The sequence below is a fragment of the Hyperolius riggenbachi genome, chromosome 3 (genome assembly GCF_040937935.1).
Source record: "Hyperolius riggenbachi isolate aHypRig1 chromosome 3, aHypRig1.pri, whole genome shotgun sequence".
Classification (NCBI taxonomy): Eukaryota; Metazoa; Chordata; class Amphibia; order Anura; family Hyperoliidae; genus Hyperolius; species Hyperolius riggenbachi.
The window spans coordinates 291,841,207-291,858,276 of record NC_090648.1 but is presented as its reverse complement, the minus strand read 5'-3'; the positions used below and the strand labels follow the sequence as shown (position 1 = coordinate 291,858,276).

Here is a 17,070-nt window from a genome sequence, read left to right as displayed (position 1 = left end):
GAGGAAGAATCCCCTCATTCTGCTGCAGAGTACCTACACATCTCTCAGATGTACCCACAGAGACTGCCTAGAGCCTGATTTATGTTCTTTGTTTGTTTTTGTCTGCACCCTTTACGTATACTCTTACCAAAGAGTATGCGTAAAAAACAGACTCCACAAGTCGGTAATTTACCTCACTAGTCAGAAACTGTGCTTTTCTGTGCAGAGATAGGTATAGTGAATTGTAACTTGGGAAGGTGAACAGAAAATCAGCTGTTTTCAGCATGCAAATGTGGTAATGCATTGTGAATAGAGCCCATTATCTGTTAAATAAGATTCACTGGAACCTCACATTAGTTGGGTTTTGGCTCATAGACAGTGCTACATGACAGAACCTGGCTGATATGGGGCATTCACATTGGCAATGGCAGGCCAGGATGGCCGACAGGGTAGAGTGTCAGCTTCTGGGCTAGGAGCTGTGTTTTGTTCCCAAAAGCAGATGCCACCTTAATATGGCTTTAAAATTACTAAGCTTTAGCAGTGATGAAATGCCTTCTATGTTACATACTTTCAAGCAACAAGATTGTTATATGCAAATTAGAGGAGTTGGGGGATTATTATACCGACTCCACATCCCTGCTGCCACATTTGCCAGGTGGTCTTTATCCTCAGAACCAAATACACACACTTGGAGGAGCTGGGCAGAGGTGGTCGCCTTGAGCGGTTTTGTCTGAGAATCCAGCATGTGCACAACTGTATGCATGCTGAGTCTTTAACCGGTTCAGCCTAAATGGACGAGCAAGCTCGTCCAGGCAGCGGCAGCTAAAGCCTATCTGGACGAGAGTCCGCGTCCAGGCGCACTTCCGCGTGTGCGCGCGCATGGTCGCGTGGTGCCGCTCGTCCCCGACGGCTTACAAGCCGTGCTGTTTGGTGAAGAGGAGCCAGCGCTCCTCTGAGCCAATCAGAGCAAAGGAAGTAAAGAATTCACATAGTTACATCCAGTAACAATGTGAATTCTTAATAATGTTTGTAAATAACAGGTTTCCCTCTCTCTGTCTCTCAGCTCCTGTCACACAGATCAATCACTGTTCTGTGGTGACAGGAGCTGAGAGACAGACTGACAGATAAGCTGGTAGGAATTCCTTTTAATAAAATTTGCCCTCCATCCCTGAATTTTTAACCCCATACTGCCCAGAATCCCTGATTCTCCCTCTCCTTGGCCATTTATTACCTACTGATCTATTGATCACTGATCTATTGTGATCTTTTTCTTCCTATCTGTTACTACCTATACTCTACTCTCCTCCCCCCCGCCTCTTCTCTACTGTCTCCACCCCCCCCTTTACACCCCCCCCCCCAAAAAAAAAAAAAAAAAAAAACTGTCACTTTAAAAAAAAAAATCTTACTATCTTTTTATATTTCTCATCTTTATCTATCCCTTTTTAAATGGCGAGGAGGCTCTATTCTGTGGAGGAGGCAGCCGCCATCCTCCAGCAGAGCAGCAGCGAGGATGAGTCAGGTAGTGATTGGCTCCCTCCGTCCGGCTCTGGTTCAGGATCTGAATCTTCAGAGTCCGAAGGGCCGCCATCACGCCGCTTGAGGAGGGACCCAAGTCCTGAGTCCGCTGATGAGGGACCATCAGGACTGTCCACAGCATCGGGCTCCGTGGGCAACCCAGCATCGGGCTCCGTGGGCAACCCAGCAGAGGGCTCCATGGGCAACCCAGCAGAGGGCTCCATGGGCAACCCAGCAGAGGGCTCCGTGGGCAACCCCGCTGCTGCTAGCAGCAGTGCGCCAGGGGGAGCTAGGCGCAGACAGGGTAGGCAGCCACAGGTACCTCGCAGGCAGGAGGTACCGCTTCATATGTTAAATGGCACCTGGGAACCCCCTAATTATGCTGCGCCCAACATCCCACCCTTCACAGCCACCGCTGGTGTGTCAGTGCCCATTGTCAATCAGGAACCAATTGACATTTTCCAGCTTTTTATGACAGAGGCAATGTGGGAGCATTTAGTAGAGCAAACTAATTTATTTGCTCTACAATTTTTAGCTGACCACCCCACTAACTATATCACCAGAAAATGGCACCCCACCAACGTGCCCGAAATGAAGGCCTATGTAGGCCTCACGCTCAGCATGAGCATCAACCCAAAGCCCCAGATAAAAATGTACTGGTCCAGGGACCTTTATCACAATGCACCCCTCTATCCAGCAATAATGCCCAGGCAGCGTTTTGAGCTGTTGTCAAAGTTTTTCCACCTGAATGACAACTCTCAAGATGTGGAACATACCAACCCTTCCCATGACAGACTGTTTAAGTTGAGACCCCTGTTGACCCACCTAAGTGCAGTGTTAATGGATGTATATACCCCACACCGGGAAATTGCTGTGGACGAATCCCTGGTACCGTTTCATGGGAGACTTTCCATGAAACAGTACATACCAAGCAAGAGGGCAAGATGTGGGGTGAAAATTTATAGGGCATGCGAGAGTGGCACTGGCTATACCTTCACTTTTAAAATCTATGAAGGCAAAGACTCCATTCTGCAGCCAGCTGGGTGCCCTGAGTACATTAGCACCAGTGGCAAAATAGTGGTGGACCTATTAAATCCACTTCTCCACCAAGGCTACCACGTCTACTTGGACAACTTTTATACAAGTGTGCCACTGTTTAAGTTCCTCTTCTCAGTCCAGACTGGCGCATGTGGGACGGTGAGAGCAAACCGTAAAGGCCTCCCCCCACAGGTAGTAAATAAAAAACTATGCAGAGGAGAGTCTTACGCACTCAGATCTGAAGAGCTCCTGGCAATAAAGTTCCACGACAAGCGGGAGGTGATGATGCTATCTACCATCCACACTGAGGCCACAGTTCTTGCCACATCCAGAACGGAACAGCGTACAAAGCCAGAGGCCATAGTCGCCTACAATAAAAATATGGGAGCAGTGGACTTATCAGACCAAGTCTTGGCGCCTTATTTATTAAGAAGAAGAAGGAAAGCATGGTACAAAAAAATAACATTCTTCTTTTTGCAGATGACCATGCACAATGCATTTGTGGTCTATCTAAAAACAGCCACAACACCAACAAGCCAACAGATGACCTTTCTTGACTTCCAGATTCAAGTCCACAAGTCCCTAATGTATTCCCCTGGCCAAATTGCACAACAGGATCCTATCCATTTGGAGAACTCAATTAGACTGAGGGAGAGACATTTCCCTGAACTAATTCCCCCCAATGAAGTGAAAAAAGCCCCCCTGAGAAGATGCAGAGTGTGTGTGAAACACAAGAGACGGTGTGAGTCACGGTATTTTTGCCCAGATTGCCCGTCAGCCCCTGCACTGTGTGTTATCAAGTGCTTTAGGGCATACCACACACTTGCAGATTACTAATTTCTTTTTTTTCCTTTTTTTTGTGTTTTTTTTTTTCTTTACCTGGACATATTTGACTGGCATTTTCCCCTTTCCTATATATTCATGTAACTTACAGACCCTCAAAGGAGCTCACATTTGGCATACCCCTATGTTTTTGGGGTGTTGGAGGAAACTGAATTTTTTGAGGAAAAAGAAACCACAAACAAAGTTCAAAATTGAACTTTGGACCCTGCTGCTCCCATCTTCTGACTCTTGGATCTGCTTGACCCCTGACTTATGGCCTCTGGCTTTTCTCTAATTCTGCAAGACATCCAATGGTAAGTTCCAATGTATTTGTTATCACTGTGAAGAGAAGTGATAATTTCAAATTAGCCACATTTTGGATTTGTTATAACCAGGACAATGTGAGAATTCCTTTTGCAGTGTTCCTTTGAGAAGGTAGCTCACAAAATACCTACTGATGAATAGCCCTGGTTGTTAGCCTTCTATGATGGTGTCATGTGCGGTCTTTGTTTGATTCCAATCTCTCCTGGGAATATGCAAACAAACAATAGCTCTGCAACAATTAGTGCAAAAAAAATAGTGCACATTGGGTATAACTGATTGCTGCACCCAACCATTTGTTACTAAGTAAGGCATATGTTGTATCATTTTAACCGTGATGAGCTGTAGAAAAAATGTTGGTGTGTTTTAGGACTGAGGCCTAAGTCATCAGATTTTTTTCTAGTGCCAAAGTGAAAAAAATATGTAAAAAATATCATTTTCCAAGTTATGATTCAATTTTAGCAAAACCACAGGAGTCCAATTGTTTCAAAATATGTGTATCTCAGTAGGCCTGGGTCTCTAGTTTTCAGAATGGTGACATTTGTGACCTGTTTCAAATGTTCTGACACTCCAGGGGCTTTGCGAACAAAGAATGACTGTATTACTTTTGTTGCAAAAAATGGCCTTGAAAAATGCATTAGTGCTGCTCATGGTTAACAGAGTATTGCGTGGCCAAGAAGCTATCTGATTATGTGTATAGGGTATCATTTTCACCGGGACAAGCAAGAGAATAGTATTTGGGGTCTTTGAGAGACAAGAACTATGTTAAGTGTTTGGTTTTTTTGTGCCAAAGTGAAAAAAGATGTAAAAAAATACCATTTTCCAAGTTATGATTCAATTTTAGCAAAACCGCAGAAGTCCAATTGTTTCAAAATATGTATATCTCAGTAGGCCTGGGTCTCTAGTTTTCAGAATGGTGACATTTGTGACCTGTTTCAAATGTTTTGACACTCCAGGGGCTTTGCGAACAAAGAATGACTGTATTACTTTTGTTGCAAAAAATGGCCTTGAAAAATGCATTAGTGCTGCTCATGGTGTGATTATGTGTATAGGGTATCATTTTTACCGGGACAAGCAAGAGAATAGTATTTGAGGTCTTTGAGAGATTAGGCATATGTGATGTGGTTTTGTTTTAGCAGCAAATGAAATGAAAAGCAATGCAATTGTTATTTTCACATACTCTGCACCAAACTAATACACTTGTAAAAAACACCAAAAGTGACAGAATTGAAAAGTGAATACTTAAATAGTTACCTTAGGGACTCCGCTTTTTAAATATGTATGTCATGAGGATGTATTACTGTTTTTTTTTTCAAATAAAGGCTTGTAATCATTGGTAGTGTGCAATGAGAAAACAAAAAACACAACATAGAAAAAATGCACCTTTATTTCCAAATAATATATTGTCACCATACTATGTACTAGGGACATAATTTAAATCTTGTGATAACCACGACAGATAGGCAGATAAAATGTGTGGGTAAAATGTTCAGTAGCGTTGTTCATTTTAAAACTATAGAGGCTGGAATTGGAGAAATAGTGCATTTTTTCATTTTTTCCCTCGTTTTTATCTTTAAAATACATAGACATTTTAGTAGTTACTAACAACAAATGTCACCCTCCAAAAGCCAAATTTGTGGTGAAAAAAACAAGATCTAAATAATTTATGTGTGATGAGTAGTGATAAAGCTATTAGCGAATGAATGAGAGCAGCGCTGACAGGGGAAAATTGCTTCAGTCCTTAAGGTGAAAATAGCTGTGAGGCTGAACCGGTTAAAGGACATCTGAAGTAAAACCCACAATTGTTGAAGTTAATCTCAGGGCTGTGGAGTCGGTCCAAAAATCCACCGACTCCGACTCCTCAGTTTAGGATTCCACCGACTCAGACCCCTCGACTCCGACTCCTCTAATTTGCATATTACAATTTTGTTGATTAAAAGTATGTAACATGAAATTCGTCTCTTAACTGCCAACGCTTAGGAATTTTACAAGACAACTGAAGTGAGAAGGATATGTAGACTACTATATTTATTCCCTTTAGACTAAAACTAGTCCTTGGTAAGAGTACTTGTAAAAGGTACAAACCGGAACAAAGAACACCTATCAGGCCCTAGGCCTCGTCATACACCTAACAGAATACCTTGGGGTGTCTTTTTTTCTAAAATGGGGTCACTTGTGGGGTTCCTATACTACCCTGGCATTTTACGGGCCCAAAACCGTGAGTAGTCTGGAAACCAAATGTCTCAAAATGACTGTTCAGGGGTATAAGCATCTGCAAATTTTGATGACAGGTGGTCTATGAGGGGGCGAATTTTGTGGAACCGGTCATAAGCAGGGTGGCCTCTTGCATTACAGGTTGTATTGGGCCTGATCTGATGGATAGGAGTGCTAGGGGGGGTGAAAGGAGGTGATTGATGGGTGTCTCAGGAGGTGGTTAGAGGGGAAAATAGATGCAATCAATGCACTGGGGAGGTGATCGGAAGGGGGTCCGAGGGGGATCTGAGGGTTTGGCCGAGTGATCAGGAGCCCACACGGGGCAAATTAGGGCCTGATCTGATGGGTAGGTGTGCTAGGGGGTGACAGGTGGTGACAGGAGGTGATTGATGGGTGTCTCAAGGTGTGATTAGAGGGGGGAATAGATGCTAGCAATGCACTGGCGAGGTGATCAGGGCTAGGGTCTGAGGGCGTTCTGAGGGTGTGGGCGGGTGATTGGGTGCCCTAGGGGCAGATAGAAGTCTAATCTGATGGGTAGCAGTGACAGGTGGCGATTGATGGGTAATTAGTGGGTGTTTAGAGGAGAGAACAGATGTAAACAATGCACTTGGAAGGTGATCTGACAGCGGGTCTGCAGGCGATCTGTTGGTGTGGGTGGTTGATGAGATTGCCCGCAAGGGGCAGGTTAGGGGCTGATTGATGGGTGGCAGTGACAGGGGGTGATTGATGGGTGATTGACAGGTGATCAGTGGGTTATTACAGGGAAGAACAGATATCAATTCGCCAGTGCATTATTTACAAGGGGGGTCTGAGGGCAATCTGAGCATGTGGGCGGGTGATTGGGTGCCTGCAAGGGGCAGATTAGGGTCTGATCTTATGGGTAAAAGTGACAGGTGGTGATTGTGGGTGATTGATGGGTAATTAGTGGGTGTTTAGAGAAGAGAACAGATGTAAACAATGCACTTGGGAGGTGATCTGACGGCGGGTCTGCAGGCGATCTGATGGTGTGGGTGGGTGATCAGATTGCCCACAAGGGGCAGGTTAGGGGCTGATTGATCGGTGGCAGTGACAGGGGGTGATTGATGGGTGATTGACAGGTGATCAGGGGGGATAGATGCATACAGTACACAGGGGGGGGGATGTCTGGGGAGAATCTGAGGGGTGGGGGATGATCAGGAGCACCCAAGGGGCAGTTTAGGGCTTTAAAAAAAATAGCGTTGACAGATAGTGACAGGGAGTGATTGATGGGTGATTAGGGGGTGATTGGGTGCAAGCAGTGGTCTGGGGGGTGGGCAGGGGGGGGGGTCTGAGGGGTGCTGTGGGTGATCAGGGGGCAGGGGGGGGGGGAAAGATCAGTGTGCTTGGGTGCAGACTAGGGTGGCTGCAGCCTGCCCTGGTGGTCCCTCGATCACTGGGACCACCAGGGCAGGAGGCAGCCTGTATAATACACTTTGTATACATTACAAAGTGTATTATATACTTTGTAGCGGCGATCGTTCAGCTAGAACGGCCGGCGGGTTACAGCGCAGGGGGGGCGGAGCCTGTCGCCAGCGGCTGATCGCGTCACAAATGACGCGATCGCCGCATAACCACGCCCACCACCGCCGATAGGCGTATTGCGGTCATTTGGGCCCAGCCCTTGCCGCTGCCCATCGGCTGTGGGCGGTCGGCAAGTGGTTAATAAATTTGGGAATGATTACTACAAATCAAGCTATACAGTAGTACTATAAATATGCATTACCTGCAGAGTTGTTGTGAATCCACTGAGAATGTTGTGCACATTGAATGCAGAGGTGTTGTCTAGAACCCATAAACCTGGTTCATATGGTGGGTGAAGAATGTGTACTAGAGGAAGAATCCCCTCATTCTGCTGCAGAGTACCTACACATCTCTCAGATGTACCCACAGAGACTGCCTAGAGCCTGATTTATGTTCTTTGTTTGTTTTTGTCTGCACCCTTTACGTATACTCTTACCAAAGAGTATGCGTAAAAAACAGACTCCACAAGTCGGTAATTTACCTCACTAGTCAGAAACTGTGCTTTTCTGTGCAGAGATAGGTATAGTGAATTGTAACTTGGGAAGGTGAACAGAAAATCAGCTGTTTTCAGCATGCAAATGTGGTAATGCATTGTGAATAGAGCCCATTATCTGTTAAATAAGATTCACTGGAACCTCACATTAGTTGGGTTTTGGCTCATAGACAGTGCTACATGACAGAACCTGGCTGATATGGGGCATTCACATTGGCAATGGCAGGCCAGGATGGCCGACAGGGTAGAGTGTCAGCTTCTGGGCTAGGAGCTGTGTTTTGTTCCCAAAAGCAGATGCCACCTTAATATGGCTTTAAAATTACTAAGCTTTAGCAGTGATGAAATGCCTTCTATGTTACATACTTTCAAGCAACAAGATTGTTATATGCAAATTAGAGGAGTTGGGGGATTATTATACCGACTCCACATCCCTGCTGCCACATTTGCCAGGTGGTCTTTATCCTCAGAACCAAATACACACACTTGGAGGAGCTGGGCAGAGGTGGTCGCCTTGAGCGGTTTTGTCTGAGAATCCAGCATGTGCACAACTGTATGCATGCTGAGTCTTTAACCGGTTCAGCCTAAATGGACGAGCAAGCTCGTCCAGGCAGCGGCAGCTAAAGCCTATCTGGACGAGAGTCCGCGTCCAGGCGCACTTCCGCGTGTGCGCGCGCATGGTCGCGTGGTGCCGCTCGTCCCCGACGGCTTACAAGCCGTGCTGTTTGGTGAAGAGGAGCCAGCGCTCCTCTGAGCCAATCAGAGCAAAGGAAGTAAAGAATTCACATAGTTACATCCAGTAACAATGTGAATTCTTAATAATGTTTGTAAATAACAGGTTTCCCTCTCTCTGTCTCTCAGCTCCTGTCACACAGATCAATCACTGTTCTGTGGTGACAGGAGCTGAGAGACAGACTGACAGATAAGCTGGTAGGAATTCCTTTTAATAAAATTTGCCCTCCATCCCTGAATTTTTAACCCCATACTGCCCAGAATCCCTGATTCTCCCTCTCCTTGGCCATTTATTACCTACTGATCTATTGATCACTGATCTATTGTGATCTTTTTCTTCCTATCTGTTACTACCTATACTCTACTCTCCTCCCCCCCGCCTCTTCTCTACTGTCTCCACCCCCCCCTTTACACCCCCCCCCCAAAAAAAAAAAAAAAAAAAAACTGTCACTTTAAAAAAAAAATCTTACTATCTTTTTATATTTCTTATCTTTATCTATCCCTTTTTAAATGGCGAGGAGGCTCTATTCTGTGGAGGAGGCAGCCGCCATCCTCCAGCAGAGCAGCAGCGAGGATGAGTCAGGTAGTGATTGGCTCCCTCCGTCCGGCTCTGGTTCAGGATCTGAATCTTCAGAGTCCGAAGGGCCGCCATCACGCCGCTTGAGGAGGGACCCAAGTCCTGAGTCCGCTGATGAGGGACCATCAGGACTGTCCACAGCATCGGGCTCCGTGGGCAACCCAGCATCGGGCTCCGTGGGCAACCCAGCAGAGGGCTCCGTGGGCAACCCAGCAGAGGGCTCCGTGGGCAACCCCGCTGCTGCTAGCAGCAGTGCGCCAGGGGGAGCTAGGCGCAGACAGGGTAGGCAGCCACAGGTACCTCGCAGGCAGGAGGTACCGCTTCATATGTTAAATGGCACCTGGGAACCCCCTAATTATGCTGCGCCCAACATCCCACCCTTCACAGCCACCGCTGGTGTGTCAGTGCCCATTGTCAATCAGGAACCAATTGACATTTTCCAGCTTTTTATGACAGAGGCAATGTGGGAGCATTTAGTAGAGCAAACTAATTTATTTGCTCTACAATTTTTAGCTGACCACCCCACTAACTATATCACCAGAAAATGGCACCCCACCAACGTGCCCGAAATGAAGGCCTATGTAGGCCTCACGCTCAGCATGAGCATCAACCCAAAGCCCCAGATAAAAATGTACTGGTCCAGGGACCTTTATCACAATGCACCCCTCTATCCAGCAATAATGCCCAGGCAGCGTTTTGAGCTGTTGTCAAAGTTTTTCCACCTGAATGACAACTCTCAAGATGTGGAACATACCAACCCTTCCCATGACAGACTGTTTAAGTTGAGACCCCTGTTGACCCACCTAAGTGCAGTGTTAATGGATGTATATACCCCACACCGGGAAATTGCTGTGGACGAATCCCTGGTACCGTTTCATGGGAGACTTTCCATGAAACAGTACATACCAAGCAAGAGGGCAAGATGTGGGGTGAAAATTTATAGGGCATGCGAGAGTGGCACTGGCTATACCTTCACTTTTAAAATCTATGAAGGCAAAGACTCCATTCTGCAGCCAGCTGGGTGCCCTGAGTACATTAGCACCAGTGGCAAAATAGTGGTGGACCTATTAAATCCACTTCTCCACCAAGGCTACCACGTCTACTTGGACAACTTTTATACAAGTGTGCCACTGTTTAAGTTCCTCTTCTCAGTCCAGACTGGCGCATGTGGGACGGTGAGAGCAAACCGTAAAGGCCTCCCCCCACAGGTAGTAAATAAAAAACTATGCAGAGGAGAGTCTTACGCACTCAGATCTGAAGAGCTCCTGGCAATAAAGTTCCACGACAAGCGGGAGGTGATGATGCTATCTACCATCCACACTGAGGCCACAGTTCTTGCCACATCCAGAACGGAACAGCGTACAAAGCCAGAGGCCATAGTCGCCTACAATAAAAATATGGGAGCAGTGGACTTATCAGACCAAGTCTTGGCGCCTTATTTATTAAGAAGAAGAAGGAAAGCATGGTACAAAAAAATAACATTCTTCTTTTTGCAGATGACCATGCACAATGCATTTGTGGTCTATCTAAAAACAGCCACAACACCAACAAGCCAACAGATGACCTTTCTTGACTTCCAGATTCAAGTCCACAAGTCCCTAATGTATTCCCCTGGCCAAATTGCACAACAGGATCCTATCCATTTGGAGAACTCAATTAGACTGAGGGAGAGACATTTCCCTGAACTAATTCCCCCCAATGAAGTGAAAAAAGCCCCCCTGAGAAGATGCAGAGTGTGTGTGAAACACAAGAGACGGTGTGAGTCACGGTATTTTTGCCCAGATTGCCCGTCAGCCCCTGCACTGTGTGTTATCAAGTGCTTTAGGGCATACCACACACTTGCAGATTACTAATTTCTTTTTTTTCCTTTTTTTTGTGTTTTTTTTTTTCTTTACCTGGACATATTTGACTGGCATTTTCCCCTTTCCTATATATTCATGTAACTTACAGACCCTCAAAGGAGCTCACATTTGGCATACCCCTATGTTTTTGGGGTGTTGGAGGAAACTGAATTTTTTGAGGAAAAAGAAACCACAAACAAAGTTCAAAATTGAACTTTGGACCCTGCTGCTCCCATCTTCTGACTCTTGGATCTGCTTGACCCCTGACTTATGGCCTCTGGCTTTTCTCTAATTCTGCAAGACATCCAATGGTAAGTTCCAATGTATTTGTTATCACTGTGAAGAGAAGTGATAATTTCAAATTAGCCACATTTTGGATTTGTTATAACCAGGACAATGTGAGAATTCCTTTTGCAGTGTTCCTTTGAGAAGGTAGCTCACAAAATACCTACTGATGAATAGCCCTGGTTGTTAGCCTTCTATGATGGTGTCATGTGCGGTCTTTGTTTGATTCCAATCTCTCCTGGGAATATGCAAACAAACAATAGCTCTGCAACAATTAGTGCAAAAAAAATAGTGCACATTGGGTATAACTGATTGCTGCACCCAACCATTTGTTACTAAGTAAGGCATATGTTGTATCATTTTAACCGTGATGAGCTGTAGAAAAAATGTTGGTGTGTTTTAGGACTGAGGCCTAAGTCATCAGATTTTTTTCTAGTGCCAAAGTGAAAAAAATATGTAAAAAATATCATTTTCCAAGTTATGATTCAATTTTAGCAAAACCACAGGAGTCCAATTGTTTCAAAATATGTGTATCTCAGTAGGCCTGGGTCTCTAGTTTTCAGAATGGTGACATTTGTGACCTGTTTCAAATGTTCTGACACTCCAGGGGCTTTGCGAACAAAGAATGACTGTATTACTTTTGTTGCAAAAAATGGCCTTGAAAAATGCATTAGTGCTGCTCATGGTTAACAGAGTATTGCGTGGCCAAGAAGCTATCTGATTATGTGTATAGGGTATCATTTTCACCGGGACAAGCAAGAGAATAGTATTTGGGGTCTTTGAGAGACAAGAACTATGTTAAGTGTTTGGTTTTTTTGTGCCAAAGTGAAAAAAGATGTAAAAAAATACCATTTTCCAAGTTATGATTCAATTTTAGCAAAACCGCAGAAGTCCAATTGTTTCAAAATATGTATATCTCAGTAGGCCTGGGTCTCTAGTTTTCAGAATGGTGACATTTGTGACCTGTTTCAAATGTTTTGACACTCCAGGGGCTTTGCGAACAAAGAATGACTGTATTACTTTTGTTGCAAAAAATGGCCTTGAAAAATGCATTAGTGCTGCTCATGGTGTGATTATGTGTATAGGGTATCATTTTTACCGGGACAAGCAAGAGAATAGTATTTGAGGTCTTTGAGAGATTAGGCATATGTGATGTGGTTTTGTTTTAGCAGCAAATGAAATGAAAAGCAATGCAATTGTTATTTTCACATACTCTGCACCAAACTAATACACTTGTAAAAAACACCAAAAGTGACAGAATTGAAAAGTGAATACTTAAATAGTTACCTTAGGGACTCCGCTTTTTAAATATGTATGTCATGAGGATGTATTACTGTTTTTTTTTTCAAATAAAGGCTTGTAATCATTGGTAGTGTGCAATGAGAAAACAAAAAACACAACATAGAAAAAATGCACCTTTATTTCCAAATAATATATTGTCACCATACTATGTACTAGGGACATAATTTAAATCTTGTGATAACCACGACAGATAGGCAGATAAAATGTGTGGGTAAAATGTTCAGTAGCGTTGTTCATTTTAAAACTATAGAGGCTGGAATTGGAGAAATAGTGCATTTTTTCATTTTTTCCCTCGTTTTTATCTTTAAAATACATAGACATTTTAGTAGTTACTAACAACAAATGTCACCCTCCAAAAGCCAAATTTGTGGTGAAAAAAACAAGATCTAAATAATTTATGTGTGATGAGTAGTGATAAAGCTATTAGCGAATGAATGAGAGCAGCGCTGACAGGGGAAAATTGCTTCAGTCCTTAAGGTGAAAATAGCTGTGAGGCTGAACCGGTTAAAGGACATCTGAAGTAAAACCCACAATTGTTGAAGTTAATCTCAGGGCTGTGGAGTCGGTCCAAAAATCCACCGACTCCGACTCCTCAGTTTAGGATTCCACCGACTCAGACCCCTCGACTCCGACTCCTCTAATTTGCATATTACAATTTTGTTGATTAAAAGTATGTAACATGAAATTCGTCTCTTAACTGCCAACGCTTAGGAATTTTACAAGACAACTGAAGTGAGAAGGATATGTAGACTACTATATTTATTCCCTTTAGACTAAAACTAGTCCTTGGTAAGAGTACTTGTAAAAGGTACAAACCGGAACAAAGAACACCTATCAGGCCCTAGGCAATGTAAGTGTGGGTACATGTAAGAATGATGTGCAGGTACTCTGCAGGGGAATGAGGAGATTGTAAACAGACAACACCTCTGTGTTCAATGTGCACAGCATTCTCAGTGGATTCCCTGCAGCTCTGTGGGGAGTGCATATGTAGAGTATAGTACTACTGTGTAACAAAGTAAACCTGAGACAGATGAAATTAAAGTTTTGAGATGGAAATAATTCTGCATTGATGCTGATTTATGCAAATGTACGCACTCTCTTTGCTGATGAAATCAAATAATTTGATATGTTGTTAAAATTTGGTTTGGTGACTACAAATTAAAGGGTAACTGAGACGGATGAAAAGTAAAGTTTTATACATACCTGGGGCTTCCTCCAGCCGCCTTCAGGATAATCAGTCCCTCGTTGTCCTCCTCCACCACCTGGATCTTCTGCTAGGAGTCCAGGTACTTGAGCCAGTCAGGCGTAGTGCGCATGCACACATTCCGCCGCCAGGAGCATACTACACCTGTGCAGCGCTGACTGGCTGAATTACCAGGACTCATAGCAGAAGATCCGGGTGGTGGAGGACAGCGAGGGACTGATTAGCCTGAAGGGGGCTGGAGGAAGCCCCAGGTATGTATAAAACTTTACTTTTCATCCGTCTCAGTTACCCTTTAATTTGTAGTCACCAAACCAGATTTTAACAACATATCAAATTATTTGATTTCATCAGCAAAGAGAGTGCGTACATTTGCATAAATCAGCATCAATGCAGAATTATTTCCATCTCATTGACCATCTCTATTAGTGACACAGCTACACATCAGGCTTTATTCTTACAGCATAGATGTTATTTAGTATATATAAGAGATTCCTGTGTACACATCATCTTTATTGAAGCAGCACAAGTAACTCATTTTGATTGGTTTATTTCATTTTTGTGGACTAAGCACAGCTATTACTGTATATATACTGTATATATACATTATTTTTAATGACTATTATCTGAGAAATAGAACATTTTATCATATTTTCTATTTTAATTACAGTTACGAATTCATTAGGAGTCGGAGTCAGAGTCGGTGCATTTTTTCCCGACTCCGACTCCAGGCACCCAAAATTGCCCGACTCCACAGCCCTGGTTAACTTAATCTGAAGGCAAAACTCCCCCAACACTGGTACTTACCTACGGAGAGAGAAGGCTTTGGGTCCTATAGAGCATTCCCATTCCTCGCCCGAGTGCTCCCGAAGACAGGCTCTCCGTACCACGCATGCGCGAGAGAGCGCTCACAGCATGGAACAGCCCATCTTCGGGAACCCGGGTGCTCCCGAAGCCCATCCACAACGGAAGAGAGCAGTCTCGACCGATCGGAATGCCGCTTGTGCACCTTCAAAGGAGTGCATTAAAGTAAAAAAAATATAGATACTTTCCTTAAAGAGAAGGGCCTGGATAGAGGTTTCCTGGACCCTCTTAGTTCCCACCGATCCAGTGCTGGGTCCCTCTAGGCACACCCAACAAAAGCTTGTTGGATATACTCTCATGCCTGTGCCCCTATCCAAGTACGGACCATTTCGTACCGGGCATTCGTAAGTGTGGTTTACAAATGCCCAACTAAGAAGTTCAAGCATGGCTTTTTTCCTCGTTGCATAAGCCTGCTTCATTCTACTGGGAATGTGCAGACCATACTCCTGCACGCCCATTATGAAGAAATGTGTACATAGGCAGGAGCAGGGCCAGGAAGAAAAAGAATGTCCCAGGCAGCAGTGGTGGCCTCAAGGAGGAACTGGTAAGCCTCTGAACCCATCCAGAGACTAACCACTATTTATGCAAGTATCTTTTTTTTTTTTTGTTTGTTTTTGTTTCCTTGCAGGTTTATGTTAAACTTACCCAGCCCATTGGAGCCTCACTGTCTGCCCTCCTCTGTATCCCCTTCCAATAGCAACACACATCACTCTGGTGAATCAGAGCAATCTGTCTGTACAGCACTCATTCCCCATAACGTCACTAACAAGATCAAGCTCAATCTTGCTGGATGACACAAACTGTGCATATATAAGCACCAGAAAAAAAAATTTCCCCTCCGTTTCCTCATACTCCAAGGAAAATTCCTGGGGCATCTCTACTAGATTTTATTTTAACTGGTTTAACTGGCTTCAGCAGCACCACTATCTACTCACAGACTGGGCTAATGTTTCTGCTATCTCCATTTTCACTGCACCTACAAATTGTTCATAAATAATTTTAAAGAAGCCCTCTTGGAAACATTGCTTTGCTTACGATTACACCTGATTTGTAGATTCCCCAAATTACTTCAGGTGTACAATTTAAATAACACATAAAAGAAATCCATTACAGACATAGCCATTAATTAGTATAAAAACTTATACTATATAATAGCTATGAAAATAGCTAATTGACATTTTTTTTTAAACGTCCCACAGGAAACCAATAACATGCTCCTGGGTTCAAGCACCTCAGCTGTCAAATGTTTACAAGTCCTTAGTTTTATCCCCACACCACCATTTTATGTAAAGGAATATAATAAACGACTGTATAAGGCTGTTACAACCTTGCTGACAATTTAAAGGTCCTCTCCCCGGCCGCTTTCTTACTCTAGCAAGAATTAGACACAGCCCATTAGCCTGTAAATAGCCCGAATCATCATACTTGGCAGGAAGATGTGTGTGTAAGCAAGGAGATGCCGCTTGCCGGTAAAAAGAAAAATTATAATAATCTCAAGTAAACAGCGCTAGACCAGATAAAACACAGCGATATAGTGAAAGTTCACCTTAATTTGCTGTTCCGGCTTGGCGTCCATCCGTGCGCCGCTGTCACCGAGGCTTTGACGCGGCAGCGTTCAACCTCGTCAGCCCCGCGCCCGGAAGTGACGTAACAACCTGGCAGAAGTCATGTATGTCCTGTCCTCAGCCATATCGTATCTTTTCAAGCTCCGCGTACTTAGTTACTATCTTTACGTGTTGTCTGCGCTGCGAGAGGTTGCCAGGTGCCTCTTCTGCAGAATCTTTGCGCAATCATCCTAATCATGTGGAGCTGCCTCAGCAATGTTTAGGATTTAGGGAACAGTGAGCGCACAGACGCTTTAACCACATTTATTTTAAAATAGAACCTGAACTGAAAATAAAAAGTCAAAATAATCATACACCATACACAGGTCATACTTACCTGCCATGTAGTCTACTCCTCATTCTCTTTCTCCTCTCCTGCGTCCCATTTGTGCACTGTGATCAATGGAATTCTCTGTTCTCCATATTGAAAATGACCATTACCCCATAACAGCTTCCTGGTCAGCACACAGTTAAACTGTAATATCACCCACTTGAGTCATAGGGAAACATGGACATTACCTTGCACATTCAGTTGTAACTGACAGCTGCAGATATATAACTGACAGCAACTGGTATATTTCAGTTCTGACAAAATATCAGAACTGGAAAGGATCACTGTAAGAAGAAAATGGTGAGCTTCTGAGAGGAACTGATGGTGAGGTTACTATGTAATATTCATTTGCAGCTACGTCATGTGTTTATTTTAAATAATTTTACTCGCTTCAGGTTCCCTTTAAAGAGACACT

General features: G+C 44.0%; 1 protein-coding gene across 5 annotated transcripts in view; it reads right to left on the bottom strand.

Moving 5' to 3' along the window:
* The window catches only part of TMEM168 (transmembrane protein 168), a 187,685-nt gene extending 171,312 nt beyond the window's left edge, over window positions 1-16,373 (bottom strand). For 4 of the 5 annotated variants that reach the window (XM_068276492.1, XM_068276491.1, XM_068276490.1 and 1 more), the window contains exon 1: window positions 16,267-16,372. The gene's annotated coding sequence lies outside the window, so the exon portion shown is untranslated. Of the gene's footprint in view, window positions 1-16,266 lie in introns of all 5 variants that reach the window. The other variant, XM_068276488.1, reaches the window with a different exon arrangement.
* Window positions 16,374-17,070: the final 697 nt, after the last annotated feature.